Source organism: Xiphias gladius, chromosome 24 (genome assembly GCF_016859285.1).
Source record: "Xiphias gladius isolate SHS-SW01 ecotype Sanya breed wild chromosome 24, ASM1685928v1, whole genome shotgun sequence".
Taxonomy (NCBI): domain Eukaryota; kingdom Metazoa; phylum Chordata; class Actinopteri; order Istiophoriformes; family Xiphiidae; genus Xiphias; species Xiphias gladius.
The window spans coordinates 14,025,591-14,045,235 of record NC_053423.1 but is presented as its reverse complement, the minus strand read 5'-3'; the positions used below and the strand labels follow the sequence as shown (position 1 = coordinate 14,045,235).

General features: G+C 40.3%; 1 protein-coding gene across 1 annotated transcript in view; it reads right to left on the bottom strand.

Annotated features, from left to right (window-relative positions):
* atxn1a (ataxin 1a) overlaps positions 1 to 19,645 on the bottom strand; it is an 86,600-nt gene that overhangs the window by 15,193 nt on the left and 51,762 nt on the right. The window contains exon 3 of the mRNA XM_040122082.1: positions 10,287 to 10,402. The gene's annotated coding sequence lies outside the window, so the exon portion shown is untranslated. The remainder of the gene's footprint in view (positions 1 to 10,286; positions 10,403 to 19,645) is intronic.

Here is a 19,645-nt window from a genome sequence, read left to right as displayed (position 1 = left end):
CACATACACACACATGAAAAACTGTAATTATTCCCATTAGACTCAGTGGATCTAAACATACACTAAAAACACATCCTGTTTGTGTTGGTTGGTCTTCCTGTCAGCTCGATATCAATCCTGTGTTAAACTTTGGATATTCGTGGACTCTTTAACCATTGCAAGGCAGGATACATTTCAAAGTTTGTTTTTAATGTGATTCAAAGGACTAAAAGAACATACAAATTGTACCCAGAGAGGCTTGGCTGGGTAAGAGGACTGTAAAGTGGTAATCTGTAAAAAATTTTGTGCTCTTTCTTATTTTATTTTGGAAGGCGTTTTTCGGTTGTAGGCACTCAGAGCTATGATGTTTTTACAATGATTTTCAATATAATTTGTCAGTCAAATAGTGTAGCTTTACTATGATGTTCCTCTTCTTGGACTTCTTGTTTGTGCAGTCAGACTTTCTGTAGGTGCTGCTGTGTTTTTGGCTTGTTATTGGTTGTAGTTGTTAATGTTAAAGATATGGTCCCTTTTTTTCTATAGCTATGAAAAGTGCCTGCTAATCGAAAAAATGTCCTTCCTGTTATGAAACTAAACCTTGCATTCGTTTAAAAAAAATCATTTTGAACATAATTTTAGGGGGGGTTGGGTGTACTTTTGTAAGTTATAGACAAACTGCTGCTGCATCTTTATCATCACTAATGCCTTATGAAAGAAAATTATCTAAATGAAAAAAGTTATAGCCTTAAGTAAAAGACCAGGAGGTAGACAGACAGAGTGACAAGGACACAGACACAGATGTAAAGTGACTCAACGCACAATTCTGTATGGCTCCGGCACTATCTATTTTGTCAGATAGCCAGAGAGAGAGAGAGAGAGAGAGAGAGAGAGAGAGAGAGAGAGAGAGAGAGAGAGAGAGAGAGAGAATGGGGATGGAGAACAAGCACAAAAAGAAGAAAAAGGAGAGAATCAGTTATGAGAGATTACAGCTTTTAAAATGGTGATTTCAGTTCTCCCGCTAACGTTTCCGTCTTTATTCAGCTTGTCTGTCTCTCCATCTGAAACTTTCTCCTTCTGGCTAAGGCCGTTACATGTGAAGGCCTGTTGATCATTTCTGAAAACACACAAAACTCTGCTCTCCACCTCCAACCCCAAACCCTAGACCCACATAAATATAATTTTTTTTTCAGATTTTCCCGACTGCCTAACCATGTCGAACAAGAAACCTATTTTGTTTGGACGTTAGTAATAACTGGAGACCATCAGTAAATGTCTAAAATATCACCACTTGATCATAACTTGCTAAAATAGGATGTCACGCCGTCTGCAAAAATCTGTTTTATTGTCCCTGAGCTTAAAAATCTCTTTATAAACCTGTCACCTCCTCACAATTTATATCTTTTCTTCATGACTGATGGATTTTAGATGCATAACATGAAACTGCAATGGTCCCTTAGCTATTTTAGACAGCTGGATATCGAGAATAACACTTTTTTAACTTGTACTAGGAACAAATCATTATGCTTACTGACAGTAGAAATAAATTAAAACAAAACCTGTAATTTTCTCTTTTGTAATGTCTTCATAGTCAGATGTGACTTGCCTATTAGAATTATTCAGGACTGACCAAAGTGAAAGTTTAAATCCAATATATAGGCAATAGATGCTTCATTACAACTGACTCATAACATCAAAACTCCTTCAATAATCACCAGGTAATAAGAATCAATTAAATGTTAAGTGCACTGAAATTTTCCACAGCAAATACTGCTCTACTCTCTCTCCATCTTTCATTTCTTGTCTTTCTGCAGAGCAGAGAACAGTCTCAGTCACAGCCAGTCACTAAGGAAACTGATGAAAAGCTTCTATATATACACACACACCCATATACATATCACTGACTTCACAGACACACACAAATACACACTGTACACACACACACACACACACACACACACCGACTTTCACGCTCTCTCAGTCACCCACGCAAACTTCACACATGCTGCCGTTACGACAACTGCAACCCTCGCCTTCCTACATTCTCTTTACCCATCTATCCCCCCTTTGTCTCTGTCGACGAAAGTATCAGCTCTCTTGTTTATCCACGTCTTTCCATCTGTCTCCGTGTGTACGTGTGACTGTGAGTGTTTGCGGGTGTGCAGGAGCTTGCGAGACGGCAGGTGCAGAGCAATCTAATGGTTACATACCAAACACACACACACACACACACACACACACACACACACACACACACACACAAATGATCATTGCAAGGCTGGCTTTATGAAGGCACACCCTTATTACAGCATCTTAATCATATCATACCAATGTTCTCTTCATAATCTATCATTCGTGACCTTTAAGTAATCATTACATAATCATGTTAACAGTGCCCTCTGAACTGGTCGTTTGCACGCTCTACAAATACTTTTTTTCCATACCCCTTCATCTCTCTGTCTCTCTCACAAACCCTCTGCCAGGCTGCACTAACTTGCTGGCAGTGTAGTGTGCTACTTCAGCCCAAGCCACATCCCATTCACAAACCAACTAATCCACACAAACTATTAGATCCTTGCTAGTCACACACACACACACACACACACACGCACACACGCACACACGCACACACAGGCACACACGCACGCACGCAGGCACGCACGCACGCACGCACGCACGCACACACACACGAGGAAGCATGCGTGTTTGTGTGCAGGATTAGGGAGGGACTGGAATGGATGGGCAAATCACTGTTAAGCTCTTCTATTGCTCTATAATCCTACTGAGTACACACACACATACAGACGCACAAATGCGTAAATATGCAAACATTCATGCTGCCGTGCACATGCGCGCGCACACACAGAAAAACGTGAACCGATGCTCTGACTCTTTCATTTTCACACAAGTACAAAAGCATCTATACGCACACACCCAAACACACCAACACACACACACACGCACGCACAATAAAAGCAGCCATCACAGACATTCAGACACACAAATATGGAGGAAAAAGTCCATCACACACATTCAATGGCAAATGCAGACATAAAAACGAACATATTATTTCAAAGACAATATATAATCCTGCTCAGAGAATCTGTATTACTGCATAAAGGAGAGTAAAAGAAGAATGCGAGAGGGAAGGCAGTTGGAGAGAGAAAAGAGATAAATGAAAGCTAAAATTAATAAAAGAGCCCACTGACGAGAGAAAAAGGGAAAAGAGAAAAGTAAAAGCCAGAAAAGAGGAGTGAGAGGAAAGGGACACACACATGTAATTCAATCTCCATTCATCATTTCACCATCCTTCCAATTATTCTAACCACACAAATATCACTCCTTTGTTTGTTCCTTCTACATGAGAACCTAACATGCATTACAAGAGAATGTCACTCACTTTAAAAATTGGAATATGGAAAATTTTTAAGAGTATTTTTACTACGAACCACGGCAGCTCAATTAGCATCTAAGAACAGAAATATTTCTCCAAAAGCTTTTACAGAGCCCAGACTATGATGCCAGATATGATAAGAGTTCACAAAATGTGGCTCGTCCACTTGCACAGACACTTTAATGCCTTCGTCTGCCTTTTCACCAGTAATTCTAAGCATGGGAAAATGGAAAAAAAAAAAACAAAGCAGATTGGAATCTCAAAATTGGACCGTCATTGTTTTTTTTACAGCTATTTGACATTTTGGAGATGAGTGATTTAATTTTTGGATAATAAAGTTAAACTTGAACTTGAACTTGATATTTAAAACCACTAGATGTTGATTTTTTTAATGTGATTTAGAATCTTTTGCATCATATAATGGTGTACATTTTTGTCTGCAGAAAAGTTAACCAATCCCAGTCGCTTTTAGCTAGTTTAACTAGCTAGCTTGCTGCAACGTACGATTATATTCATTACTGATGATTCTGATGACTTTATCAATGAATCGCTTAATCATTTGGTCTATAAAGTGTCAGCAAATTTTTCATTTAATCTAATGAATTGAATTCATGTACTTTTAGCCCATTAATCATCTATTTGTCGTCAGGTCAGATCTGCCGGGTGGAAAATTAACAGTAGTTTACCAGTGGATTTCTTCACACTACCACCCGCAGACACCAAAGTTGTTCTTTTTTATCAAATTCTGCACCTCATGGCCTTAAATAACAAAATATGCCCCACATTTTAAAAATAATATCTTAAAATGAAGCCATATTATATATACACACAACACAACATACACTCCATACAGTATCAGTTACTGATATATCATATTGCTCTTTTAGATAGGTTTCCTTCCCCACTATTCACATAAAAAGTCCATTTGTAATGCTAATTTAAAGCAAATCCTCATACCTCATCTTTGTGCTCCCATGATCTTTTCATGTAGACGGGACGTGGTGAGAAATGTGAGCAGGCAACCAGACTCAGATGACTCGAGTGTGATCATTTCTAAGCTGAAGTCAGGTTGAGGACAGGCTGACTGGTGTGGGATGTGTGACTCTGAAGGGCTACAGGGAGCACAGTGCTAAACAGAACGCGTGTGGAGACAAGCTGTACACACACACACACACACACACGCACACACGCACACACACACACACACACACACACACACACACACACACACGCACACACACACACACACACACACACTATAGTACACTAATGCTGCTTGATTTACTTGTCAGCAAACACACTTTATTTTCTCTCGCACATCAGAATGGGAGAAAAAGTACTCACACAAACACGTTTTTTTTAATGTGATGGTGCCTGCATGTGTCCACATCTAGGACAGAAAAACATACTGTTGTGTGCACCGAATGTGAACCGCCCCGCTGTAACGGGCATAGGGAGTCAGACTGGCAATACTTGGCATGAATGGGCATTGCAGCACGTATTGTGTGAGTAAAGGAGAGGTGGGCGACTGCTCAGCATGTGTCCTTGTCTGTGAATAATGTGTTCCACCTTTCCAAAGGCACACAGTCAAAAATGTCAGACAGGCAGCAGAACTAGTTCAGCACACAGACTCACACAATTTCATCAAAGCCCTCTGCTCTATCCAGACACACATCCAACACCCCTGAGACTTAACAGGACACACATGCAGTACACACCGGAGCCATACAGAACTACCCCATCATCCAAACAAATGCCACAACCAGGCACACACACACACACACACACACACACACACACACACACACACACACACACACACACACACACACACACACACAATCATAACACACTCCACAGGTATCTGAAAGCTGCCCTGCAGCGCCTCCTCCTGAGACACAAAAGCTGCATGTGAACACAACAATTAACTTTGCTAGAGTACACAAAACCATATGCATGTCCATTCATGCTATTGTGTAAAGTCAGACGCACATAATCATGTTGAATAGCCATGTTGATTGCTGTCAGGCTCCCAGAAGGGAAAATGGCTCCCGTCAATTGAGCTATTTCTACAGAGTGAGGCATGTTCTGTGTGTGCTGTGAACAAAAGGGACAATGTTTTATGTTGCAAGTCGGTGACCAGCTGGAAATACTGCACCAAATAAAAGAAAATTAAGACATCAATCTGCCTTGTTAATATTTTTGCTTAATGAATAACTAAAATATAGACCCAGTGCATACAGCCAGAGGGTAAAATGTGTGTACTTCTCAAGACAAGTCTGAGAACAAGGAAACACATAAAATAATAGGAGGCAATTAGGACCCCATGGGATGTTTCATAAAAAAAGACACTCAAACACACAATGACTAATGGGGAAAAAGCCTTCATATTGGCATACACACAGACACAGGGTTATCTGTGTAACTTTTGGACAATAATGCTGTAATTTGGGGGGGTTATCTATTTTTAATATGATATCTTTTACAGGCAACAAATACTGGTTGTTTGAAATTGATATCAACAGTTAATACTTGAGAATATAAAATTCCAATAACATATTATACAAAACTAAAACCAGCTGGACCATGGTTTATGTTTGTGGTTAACTATTCAGTTTCCTACCTCTCCTGAGTTAACAAACCAGTTTATATATGGAGAATACTGTTCAAGTATACACTCACACTTCCCATGATCCAACTGCTTAAGACTTTGCAGAGAGAGAGAGAGAGAGAGAGAGACTAGAAGGAAACTGACTGACCACACAGGCTTCTCACTGCTTGCCTCACTTTTCCAACTAATCACTCACTTTCTTTCAACATCATTATTTTCTGTAGTTTTTTTTTTTAAATGTGCGCGCACACACATGCACACATGCACACACACACACACACACACACACACACACACACACACACACACACACGCACGCACACAAATTGTGCACACAAACACAGATGAAAGGAAATTCCATCTCAGTGACATTTTCTGGGTGGGCCTTTTCAAACTAAGGAAAGGCCAGCAACCGCTTTATGCGTGTGTGTGTGTGTGTGTGTGTGTGTGTGTGTGTGTGTGTGTGTGTGTGTGTGTGTGCTGTTACCAAAAAAAGACTTATTTGTGTGCAAAATTCTTCTGCATGCATGCAGCTGTCTTGTAGATTGAAAAAAAAAAATACCATGTTTCAGAGGATTTGGCACACAGTCAGACACACAGTTGTCTTGAGGGTGGTTACATGTATCCTTACAGCCCTTTGACCCTGACCCGGTTTCAACACCAAACCCCAATTTTTTTGAACACCACTGACACTGTGCGTGTTTATAGTTTGACAGTGGTTATGTAAGCATTCGCAGTGGAAGAGAGAAACGGAGAGGAGAGATGTGTGAGGGAAAAAGGAGGGAGTGAGAGTGAGAAGAGGAGAGGAAAGAAGGACAAGGGGAGGAGGAGGAGAGGGAGAGCAGGATAAAGGTATGTTAAAGGAAGGAGAAGCAGAAAGAAGATGGATAGAGGCAGTGATGTCACTGCAGCAAGTTACAAAGAGAGAGAGAGAGATTGAAAGAGAGAGAGAGAAGGGAGAGAATAAGGGACATTGAGAAAGAAACATTAAAGATCTATTAGCTGTCATGCGGACAACCTCCCACTACTTAGGCAATTCATTCGAGGATATCGTGCGGAGTGTGTGTGTGTGTGTGTCCAAAAACATGTGGATGTTTGTGTGCATACAGGTCTGTGTGGGCGTATGTGTGTGAGAGAACAACAGAGAGAGAGAGAGAGAATGAAAAAAGCAGCAAAAACCTAGCAGTTTGTAACTACATAAGCACATACAATGTGAGCTATACCCACTTTGGTGTGTGTGTGTGTGTGTGTGTGTGTATTACTCATGTTGTGGATCCTGCTCATACCAGGTGAACCATTAAATTTCAGGGTAAGGTCTTGGTTTTTGGTTAATGTACGGGTTAGGTTTTGCATGTAGTATTTATGGTTAAGTGTCCAGGGACTAAATGTAAGTCATTTCAATGTCCTCCTAAGTGACAAAAACAAGTTTGTGTGTCTGTCTGTGTGTGTGCGTGTTTCAAGAGGACGGCATAATGGAATGCCTCGGTTCAAGACTTGCCAAGAGCACTTTTCCCATACGCCAGGGAGCCAAGACTTCCCCAACCAGCCAAGAATAGCACAGACTTTCTCACTCTCTCTCTCTTTTACTCTCTTTCTCACCCACATACACACAAACACTCACACTTTTTACTCTTTGGATTCAACAAGAAAGAGGATGATAGTGTGAAGGAGTTAAGTACAGACTCACAATTCAATCAGCAGTGCGAAAGAGACAGAATCAGAAAAAAAAGAGAGACGTTTTCTGACTTATTATAGTTATGTTAACCTTGTGCAACATGCTTGGCCAATATTTTACATATGGTTATGCCAATAAAGTATGATTAATTTGAAAGACACTGAAGTCTCCCTTTCGGGTCAAACATACACTTTGGCAAAATGGTTTTGATCAAAATGTCACGCTAATGAAGCTAAGGGGAATGAACTGGGATGAACTGAGAAGCCGATCACAGAAGGAGCGAAAGAGCGAAGGCAAGCGAGAGATGAAGACAAAGAAGAAAGAGAGAGAAGAGCATACAACAGATAGAAAGAGATTCCAGCAGTCAAACTGCAGCACTCTTCTAACTGTCTGCTCCCTGTGGGGTAAATGAGAGTGCTCCCTGTGAGTGTGTACATGCCTGTGCACATTTTTTTTTGTACATTTAAACAAGCATGTTTGTGTGAGACAGCAACAGACGGGCAGATAAAGAGGGGGACCAGAGTAGGCTTGCTTCTCCCGTTGCGAGGCACCAAACGTTGAGGCAACAGAACAACAGGGAGCAACACTCCCCAAAGCGCAGACATACTGTGGGAAACTCTTTCAACACATTTAAAACTGGTTATCACAAAGTATGGGGTAGTTATACTCTTCAATTTTTCTCTTAAAAACTGGTTAAGAACAGTGTTTAAATATGAATTACTTATCCCTTTTTAACACATCTGAATCTCAAAAGACTTCCATGAAGCTTCAGATTTGATTTCACCCATGAAATGAACCTTAATATTTGCGTTTAATGATTTGTAAAATATCTGAAAACCACACTACTGTTATCTAGATTGCATCACTCATTCATGCAAAGAAACAATTAAGCAGATGAATTTTTAGCAGTGATTCCTAGATTGTCAGCTAAGGTTGTTGTTCAGAACAGTGAGGGCTGTCCAGCATTACGTTTTAATGTCTGCACCGTTGATGCCTGTAATGTGCAATAATCAAATGTCTCAATTAGTTCGTGATGCATAGTATTAGCTAACAGCCGGGCAGATCAGTTCTGCCTTGAGATTTAACCTGCCAATTAATATCCTGACACTCTAGTAAATTAACACATTAATCTTCCACTCTGTGTGCAGCCTCCCGGTGGAGGTCAGATAGTGTAAGATGCAACTGGAAAGTAACACTCATCTTCAAACATGCTAGGCAATAAGGGGGAGAGAACTTGAAAGACTTTGCTTAAATGTCTGTTTATAATGACTTTTCATGACTCACTGGAAAAATCCCTTATAGTGAGTAGAGAGTCTATCCATCAAAGAGAGGGCCTGAGTTCAAATTCTTGACCTCATGCGTTTGCTTTGCTGAAATGTCTGAGAGCAAGATAATCGCCAGCAGCTCCAAAGGTGCTATTCTGCAGCTGACCCTGCGATCTTACTTCCCTGTGGATGGGGAGAAAGCGAAAAGAGAATTTCTCCACCGGGGATCAATACTACAACAAAAAAGACTGCATGTGCTGCGAGTAACTCAGAGGAAAAGAGAAGAATCGAAGAAGTTGTAGTTTGTGGTTCTCTGGTAATTTTTTGTAGAGAAATTAATCAATGAACATGCATAAAAATCAGATACCCAATCACGCATATGAGCAATAAATATAAACAAAGCCATAAACTAGTATACATTCAGGCCTACAGGGACATTATTTATAGGGTGTTTTTCGCACTCTCAGCACAGCCAATAAGGCTTCCATTTTTGCAGGAAGACATCTCACTGACTGGCTCCTGAAGGTGTTATGCATGAAAATAAATTGCAGCACCAATGGAGAGTTCAGATGTAGCCTCATAAACAAACACGTTGTCACTAAGCAGACTAGCTTTTCCTTACCCGAAAAACACTTCTCCTCCAATCCCAGTGTGGGCAGGAAACAAACTTAGTTACCGCAGTTAGCCGAGGCCCACTGGCTTCATTTCAGTAACTGAATGATGCCTTCTTATCTTTCTTCCCATTTTTCTTTTCTACGGAGGTTCGAAAGAGCTGTTAAATGAATAAGTCATCCACCATACTGTGTGGTCAACTCTTTTTAAATCACGTGAAAGACAATGAGGTTTATAAGAGTAAACCACTAATCTGAACCAAGCTACACTTGTGATGTGCTGTGGTTCAAAGCAACTGAAAGGGGAAACCTTGGTTCATCCACTTGGAGCTGTGCATGTGATAAGCTACCACTTCACTCACATTAATAGCAAATGCACTTAACATGCATCTGTGCTGTGACCAGGGTGACAGGTTTATCAGGAAAACAAGGCTCGAGGCTATGAGGAAAACACAGGGCCAGAAAGTCCTTGATGTCAGAACTAATAACATCAGATTAAACATAGCAGTCAGACTAACAGCTTTTAGTTTGGAACAGCAACATGGTAGCAGTTTGTCAGAAATGATTCAGCAGTAAGCAGTGAACCACTGTCTTCTAGCTTATCAGGCACAACCTCAATTCAAGCTCAACTAAAAACATGATCTCCATGTATTCGGAAAACCAGCTTACACAGCAGAAAAAATGTAATTTATTTAAATGAATGCCACGATATAGACACAGCACATGTTAACAGGAAGAACAGGAATATTCTCACCTCATTCAACACAACTCCTCCAGACCCCCCTGGTTTGTCAGCAGGTGGTACAGCCCATGGAGAGGGTTCCAGACTATCCCAGAATGCAGTGTGTTGACTCAGGGACTCAGCACTCCCTGGTGGATGAAAACAACAAAAGTTAAAACTAAACTAGGGAAAGGACTTCTTAATCCTCCTCAGAAATACCGGCTGTAACGTTCATGTTCACTCCAAATCATACTACAGATACTACACACAATATGGGAGAATACGTTGGTAGACACGATGGTGTGACCATAAGCAGGAAGTGCACATAGCACAAGGGAGTTGGACACACAACTGAGGATGCATCATAGGTTTCAGCCCAAAGCAACACATAACCCAGCTTTGATCCACAAGCCCAAACTACAAAAAAACTACACATTTTTCTTCAAATAGAGCTGTGGCTGCAAACGGGTAACATGCAAAACATTAGTCTTTCACCTTCTAACAGTCTCTGATTCTCTGTAGGCCCTGATTTCTACAGATCTCACGGTGAAGCACAACAAAAGCACTTCAGTGATGGCTATTGATGACAAATATGGTTCATCTGAGTAAGTGAATTATATTGACATAAAGAGACAAAAGAGAGACGTGCAGCTTACTACACAAATAAATAAACAAATGAGTATGGAATTTCTACAAAAAAGCTCAAAGCACAGCTCAAGTACGCAAGGGGACAAATTTTGGAAATATTTTCTGAAAGACCAATGAAAGATGGGCAGTATATTGTGCATATATTTTTAACAATCTCCCTGTTCAGTGTTCATGCTTTAAACCTTGGTCTTTTTTTTGATAATTTCTCTGTGTATCTTTTCATTCTGTAAATTTTATTTGCTCTTGTCTGTAAAGTGTTTCATAGTTTTAAAAAATCTGCAAAGCAAACGAAGGTCATCATTATAAACAGGACCTGTCCAATTCACAAGAAAAAAAAACAAACTCCAGTACTTCTTTAAAAACATCAAATGCGCAACAAGCTGACTTAAGCAGACACCCACACATCGGCGTAAGAGACAGACCAGCTGATTGTCGACAGTGTGCACACACTCTGAGGGACTAATTAGGCAGATTGTGGTGGAATGATGGGGATGTTATGGGATATAGGAGACGTGTGTGTGTGTGTGTGTGTGTGTGTGTGTGTGTGTGTGTGTGTGTGTGTGTGTGTGTGTGTGTGTGTGTGTGTGTGTGTGTGTGTGTGTGTGTGTGTGCGCGTGTGTGCACGTGTGTCTGTGCACGTGTGTCTAAGTGTGTTTGCGAGGCGTGTGTGACAGAAGGAAAATAGGGAGGTGTGGCGGAGTGTGAAACATCTGTTTATTTCGGCTTAAGCAGACTGACAGGGAGTTGATGACTGACTCTGGTGCTGGGATGATATGACTAATAGACAGTGAGGGCAGAAGAGCAGAAGTTATATCTGGAAATCAGCGGAACAATGTCGGGTTTGGAATGGCAACAGTGGTTTGTAAGATATTTGGGAGACGGAGAATCAATAGTTGTGATGGGTATGCATCATGAAAGTCTTAAAAGAAGACAGATGGAAAAAATAAAAGGACAGAGAGGAAGAGAGAGGCTATAGGGAGGCAGAGAAACAGAGAGAGAAACAGATGGTGGCAGAGAAGAGGCAGATAGAAACTCACTGGGAGCACAACACTGGCTCAGCCAGCGAGGCACAGCAGGGAGTATGGAAAGCTGAAAAATGTCAGTGGAAAGGGAGGAGGAGGATGGTGAGAGGGAGGACAGAGCAGAGAGGAGGACTCATTCCTAAACTCTACTCTAACTCTTCTTTTATGGAAAATACTACGATATCAGATAGTCTTTACAAATGTTAAATTCAAATACACTGCCCTTACACTTGAGTTTTATAATGAAAGATTTAAAGCAATTGGTGTTTCAAAACCTTATTTCAAGATGTTTGTGTATCATCTAAATGGGGAAATGCAATACACTTCAGTTTCCATCCATCCATCCATCCATCCATCAAGTGATTCCTCTAAAAATTACTAATTAATTTCATATATAATAAATTACACACTCAAATGTAATATGTTGCCATAAGACCCTTCCAAAATTCCAAGAAAAACAAAAGTCTCTGTACAAAATCAGAAAACATTGAACTGGTGACAATATTATCAGATTGAGAATATTAATCTGACCCACATCATGTACTATAATAGCAATGAAAGTGAATGCTTAGTTTAGGCGGAGTTCAGAAGCCCTTAAAACTCTGGAAGTAAAGAGGCACCCAGTTTCATTTCTAAATTGCTGGTTTGGCAGACATTTTAAAATATAATGCAAAGACCAAAGCTATCACGATGACAATGTTGTAAAGAATCAGAAGTACAGAAACACAGTAGATACTCAGGTTTAAAATTTACAACCAGTCCTACAGCAATACTTACGTGGAGCAATTTGATTGTTTATGAAGAGATGGTACAGTAAATCTGATGTGACTTTAAATGCTCATAAATGCAATATAAATGCTTTTCAACCTGATTATATGCTTCTCTCCCACAACACACACTACTCTTCAGTGTACACCCACACACAACTAAAGTTACTTTGTCTCAATCCATCATGTCCAATCCAGAAATCAGGCAGGCTAAATTAGTCATGAATGGTTCAGTGTAAACCACATTAAGTGAATGGATGATTGAATTGCAAAGCACAGTGGAGCAGACAGCTCCAGGAAAGAACTCTGTGTGTGTGTGTGTGTGTGTGTGTGTGTGTGTGTGTGTGTGTGTGTGTGTGTGTCTGTAATATACCAACATTACATTGCATTACAATCATTTAGGAGATGCTTTTGTCTACAGTAACTTACAGCATGTACACTCAACCTCCCAACAAACAAGTCAGAGCATGTTCAGAGCTACAGTACAAGTACGTAAACGACCAAACACCTATGTGTGCATGTGTTGTGAGTCTACCTCATTCAGTGAAAACACAGGGATCAAGAAGCTTTCTTTTGCCTTTCGAGGCCTCTACCTGACACTGTCATCAAGAGTAACTTACAATGATTTAAAAGGTAGGGGCTTGGTGTCTTGCTCGGGGCATTTTGCATTTTGCTGAGTGTTGGAGCCAGTGTTCATGTGACTGAATGAGTGGTTTACACACTTGAAAAAGAACAAAGCAGCCGTCTTTTGTGTTCATGTCCTGCTGTTGTATCCCGTCACAGTGGGTGAATGGGTTCGTAACGTTTGGTCATTCATGTGTGTTGTGTGGCTCTGTGTAGTGATCTAGATCAAAAGGCTGTGATATTCAACATGTCTAACAAGTGTTCTCTGTGTGATTGTTTCTCTGTACTTGACTACATGCTGGCATGATTACACCATGAATACTTTTATCCACTAACCGACACTTCATCTGTTTAAGTGCCTGCATTCTATCTTCGCCAAGTGTATCCAAAAAAAAAAAAAAAGAAAAGAAAAAAAAAAATCTAGTCCACCCACAATCACCGTGGCTGTTGCCAAATCCTTTGCCTACTATACAAGTCTTGCCTAACAGTGCAGTCTTTTTTTAAAATGGCTGTAGACTGAAGAACCACAAGTACCGGGTTCAAAGGCTAACATCAGCAAAAGATTTACCCAAAAATGCTTCTGAAGTTTGAATTCCCCACTGTAACTCAGTTACAGGGAAAAATACAGTATTGAATGTCAAACTCTTGCTGGATAAATATAAGGTTAAGGGTTAGAACTGGGCATAGATGATAAAAAACATGACCTACAAATCCTGTTAATAGATAACTTCTAAATGTAAATGTCAGCACTTAATATTTGTGTATTTATAAATATTTTTGTTCTGTACAAAGGGATGTGTGGGAACATAATGCCTAAGGCATTCGGTTTCTCTTTCCGCTCCCCATGCTAAGACCAGTTACACTTGCTGTAGTACACAAGTCATTGCTTGTCACAAATATGACAGACAATTACATTACCAGGAACACACGTACATAGACACAATGCTTCTGGAGCTGACGTAGTGCCTGACAGCTGTTTGGTTGGTTTAGACAGAAGAATGCAGTTTGTCTTTTTGTATCTGTACATGAGTGAAGGTGTGTGTGTGTGTGTGTGTGTGTGTGTGTGTGTGTGTGTGTGTGTGTGTGTGTGTGTGTGTGTGTGTGTGTGTGTGTGTGTGAGAGAGAGGGTGAGAAAAGCCCGAGTGACTGACCATCACTGTAATGTAAGGGAAATGCCTTCTTCAACCACAACCCCATTTTCCTAGACTACAAACTATTTGCCATACCACAAGTGAGAAGTGAGAATTAACCCTCTGAAGGTTCAAGGTGCTTATAGCAGGAAGGAATGTTATCTTGGGAGCACACATGTCTGGAAAGACCAGTGTCCTTTACTTATCGCCATACTTCATCCACCACTCCACACTCTTTTGTTAGGGAAGTGTGTACGTGGCAGCTGTGTTAGCTTCAGTGCCATGAGAAAAATTCCTGTTACTGACCTGAACTATTTTTTATATCCAATTTTATAATATACTGTTGGAAGAAGGGAAAGAAGAAAGAGAGATCACAAGCCAGGAAGCAAATACAAATCATGCAGCAAAGACAAACATGAAAAAGGTCAGCATTTCCAGGTTTACAATACTCCCTCTCATCCATCCCCCAGTTCCCAACTCTTTACAATCAAACACCATTTATAGCCATTCTCTGGTTAGTAACCCTCTAATCTAAATCTCAAGCAAGTGACAATCAGGGATATTTGAAATTTAAAATCACCATAACAAGGAATGATGCTACTACAAGATGGCTGACAGCCATCTACAGCTCAGTGGTACTTTTTTTTTTTTTACTAAAGGAGGTCATAGTTCTCGCCCAGTCTGTTAAATGAGGACTGACCTAATCTTCGCCATTTTCACGGTGGGTGTATTTAAATTGCATGGAGCCAATGGATGCTTGTGTACTATGCAATAATATGGATAAAAGTTGGAACACCATGACTCAATCAGCCAGCTGTTGGTGGGATCAGGTTGTAGTCATGGGTCATTATCAATAAAAAGACAATAAGGGGACAACTAATTGACAAAACATTTACTCCTCTGTCTGGACCGTAATGCTTGAATAATTTGACTAATAAGCTCTAGGAGGTAACTGTTGTTTTCATGGTTTCTTTTGCTTTCTGTTTTCAGTTGTTTCGTTATTCACAGACACACCACCACTCTTTCAGCACCCACGAGCACACTCTAGTTCTATATTCAAGACAGTGTCTCCTGTCATAATAATGTAGACAGGGTGCTGTGTCCTGTTTGAACTTTACTTTGTAAGGTTATACAACTTCACTTGTGGGTGGAGCACAGGCGCACATCCATAAACGCTTGCGCACACAAACAAAGAGAAAGGACAGGCATTCATTTGTCCCAAATAAAGACAATGGGGTAAGACAAATCCAAGGGTGTGTGTGTGTGGGTGTGTGTGTTAGTGTGTAAGCTTGCGCGTTAAGAGGGCATGCTGAGAGAATAGGAAGCGTGCTTTCTGTGCCAACCCTCTCTTTGGCAGTCAAACAAGGACACTCAAACACACACATACACACATGGTGCTGAACGTTTTTAATTGGCCACTGATTTGCCAGTTAGCGTTCTTGCCACTCTCTTAACCTCACTGTGCTGGCCCCCTGCCCTGGAGCCTGGCAGAGACACAGCTGGACCTGGGGAATGTGTGCATGAGTCGACGTTGGTGTGTGTGTCATCTTGAAGTAATTAGTTTCACAAGAGTGCGGGTATCTGTGCCCATGTGTACATATAGGATGGTGTAATTTCCAATGAATACACTTCATATTTGTTTGTGTTTGCGTGTGTAAAAATAGAATTTTCAATGTCAGCCTCATCAAATGCTCTATGACTCTATGAAGTCTCTTAAATTTAAATATCAATTAAATTAATATAATGAAAATTCTTCATCTCTTCAGATATTTTGGCCTTTTTGCATTATCTAAACAATGCAAAACAAGAGGAAAGACGCACTTACAGTTTTCAGCACACTCCAGGTTGGTCATGGAGAGTCTGAGTGAAAAAAATGCAAGTACTGTAAATGTGTGTTGTTAAATTTTAAATGCCACAATCTCTCTCTCTCTCAAACACACACACACACACACACACACACACACACACACACACACACACACACACACACACACACACACACACACACAGACACAGACACAGACACACACCCCATGTGCACTGTGGCAGTGTTAGCTGCAGCTGTACAGTGAAGATGTATCACCAACACAAATTTGTTAAAGAGAGGTTTACAAATATATAATATATATATTCTGCGGTTTGTTTTGTTCTTCCAAATGAGACATTATAAACGACTTGCTGCCCAACCGTTGCAGCGATGTTACTCAGGGGCTTACAGAGCATGATCAGTTGAACTGGGACTCTTTAATGTGCGACGGTATGTAACCACATGAGTGTGCTGCAGAGCATCTCAGAAGGTAATAAATCATAAAAAATACACTCAGACAACCCTTCAGAGTAAAATTACAGTTTAAAGAAACTTGAATCGAACTTTCTGAGGAATATCTAGTCTGTGCAACAAGGTGTGTGTGCATGAGTGTGTAATCCACACAATGTATGTGTGTTTTATATACCCGATCAGAGGCAGATTCCCAATTTGGTAAGTGGCTTTTGTCCCCAATTGGACAAGCTGTCCCAAATTAACTGCTCTTTAGTCTGAAATTTGTCCCCAAAAGTGGCCTATGACACACACACACACACACACACACACACACACACACACACACACACACACACACACACACACACACACACACACACACACACACACACACACACACACACACACACATATATATACGAGCAATCCAAGGTCAAAACAAAGAGGATGCGCTAAGTGTGGTGCGTGTGGTCTCTCTGAGGGTGACTGCATGTGAGTGTGTGATGACATCATCACTAGAGCAGAGCACTCTGTAGCCGATTGATGGAGAGACGGGTCGTTGTGGTCAGTTATGCTGTGAGCTCATTGCCCGGCAACTAGACAATTGGACCTTGCTCCGTTCGTGTGTTCGCGTGTGTTTCTTTGTGTGTGATCTCAGTCTTGCAACTCATGGGATGGACGGGTCAGCATGTCTCACACACAAACGCACACACAACACCCAACATGAAGTCTCATGCACAGACACGTGTTACATGTACTGTAGTACATATAGATGTCCCCATACCCTACTGCTTTACAGATAATCAATCAGATGAGCAGATTGCTTTCCACAAGTAGACACACAGACGCACTAGTAGCTAAACACGTGACAACATTCTGGCATTCTAAGTGGCAGACGCTGCTCAGTAATTACTTCTTCTAATCCTGAAACAAGGTTGGCCAGTCTTATACATCTGGCATTAGAACAGTGATTATTTACAGTGTGACAATTTGTATTTTTCAAAGCATTGAACAGGAAAGATTCATTCGTCATATTTCTTTAGGTATTTTTGGCTGCTGATTTCCCCGTTTTTTTCCCTCCAGTCTCTTTTTCTCACTCTCTCAAATTCAAATTTGCTTTATTTGCATGAATGAGTATGAGCCAATGTCGCAAAAGTAAATTTGAGACACAGTTCGAAACAATGAAAGACACAAATTGACAAAACATGAATTATTGTAATAACAAATAAGTAAGCAACAATAATAATAGGTCACATGGAAAATATCCATCTCCATATATGCATATATATATGTATCATGTAAATATGTACATGCAGTATATACTATACATACTATGAATGCATCCACATGCAATACATTGTGTAATTCAAGACATACACTGTATTTTACAGAGCTTTTTTTGTCTCTGAACTGATGGCAGGGTAGGATGTAATCTGCAGATATCCATGTCTGTATTTTCACCAGGCAGGGCACAGAGTTGCTCTGCGGGTTGCGCTTTGGTAAAATCAAGGTGAAAAAGAACGAGGAGAGAACAAAGTTTTCAAGTGCATCTTTTTTCTCTTTCTAGGTAGTACAGCATCGACCGACTTGTAAGGAGATAGTCTGTTCAACCTCGCACACGCGCCCTATCGGTTTACCAATCTCACACATACTACACCGACCACCCACTGAGAAGCAGAGAGACACAATGTTACCATCACGTCACAAAAAACAATCGTGGCTCGGCCTGCTCTGATGTCACATGAGCAGCTGAAACTTATCAGGCTCTTAAGCGGTCTTCAAGCAGAATGAGGAGTCTGAAAGGCTCACAGGAACTGACAATGACTAAACAGGAGCTCAAAGGGCTACAAAACAGTGATATTTTTAAGGACTTTTTATTAAAAAAATAAAAAAATAAAAAACATCAGTCTAAGTATCATAATCACAAACATCTGTTCTATCATCATCTCCCCATGCCTTTAGTCAAGCTTCACCTGTATTACTTTTGCCTCTTGAGGACGGATTTTGAGTCCAGATATAATGTGACCAAGGGCACTACCCAAAGCTGGAGGCCTTAACACTGACAATGTAAACACACACTGACTGTGGTTGTTTTCCAAACAGATTACAACAGAAATGCTGTTCTCCATCATATTTTGTGTCTCTGAAGAACAGAGAAACAAGAAAGCTGCTTTTAATGAGGATAATAGTGATTTGAGGATTAGTAATATTCGGCTCAAATAAAAACCATAATTTTGTACTACTGCTGAGAAAATGTTATGTGTATAATTTATGATAAGTCTGAATTGGTATGCCTCAGGTAGTCACTGCATAGCTCAATTTATTTAAAAAAAAAAAAAAACTTCTTACTGCCTAGGTTGGGTTTTTATATTTCTACTGAGATATTACATATTAACAAATTAAATGAGAACAATTAAAAATCCAGTAGGTAATAGTATGAAATCTCTCTCTGGTTGTGGCCCGGTTTATAAATGGGGCAGGAGTGCAGCCTTGTGATTAGACTGACCACCTCATAAGGGAAGGTCACAGGTTAATGCAAGAGTGATTTGTCCTTTAGTGAAAGAGCAATATCTTCTTCAGGTGAGTTACGCTCTTTCTTCTTTTCCTTTTACATATGTATGTCATATAAATGTAAATTAAGGTTACTGGTTGTGTGGTGGGTCACATTTTATCAATGAGTATTTAGTAACATGGATGATAATCCAACTCGCTTTCCTTTGCAGGAAGTGAGAATATCAAAAATAGTTGAACCCAGACTCAAACAAACTGCACCGCTGTAGAATGAAAACAGAGTGTCTTTGAACCCGAGAAAGATAAAAAAAAAAAAAAAGAGAGACAGAAAGGAAAAAAATGCAGTGGCAGAGGAGGTTGGGGTGATAATGTAGAGAATGAATAAAAGAGAGACGGAACACAAAAGAAGAAATGAAGAAACAGAGATGAT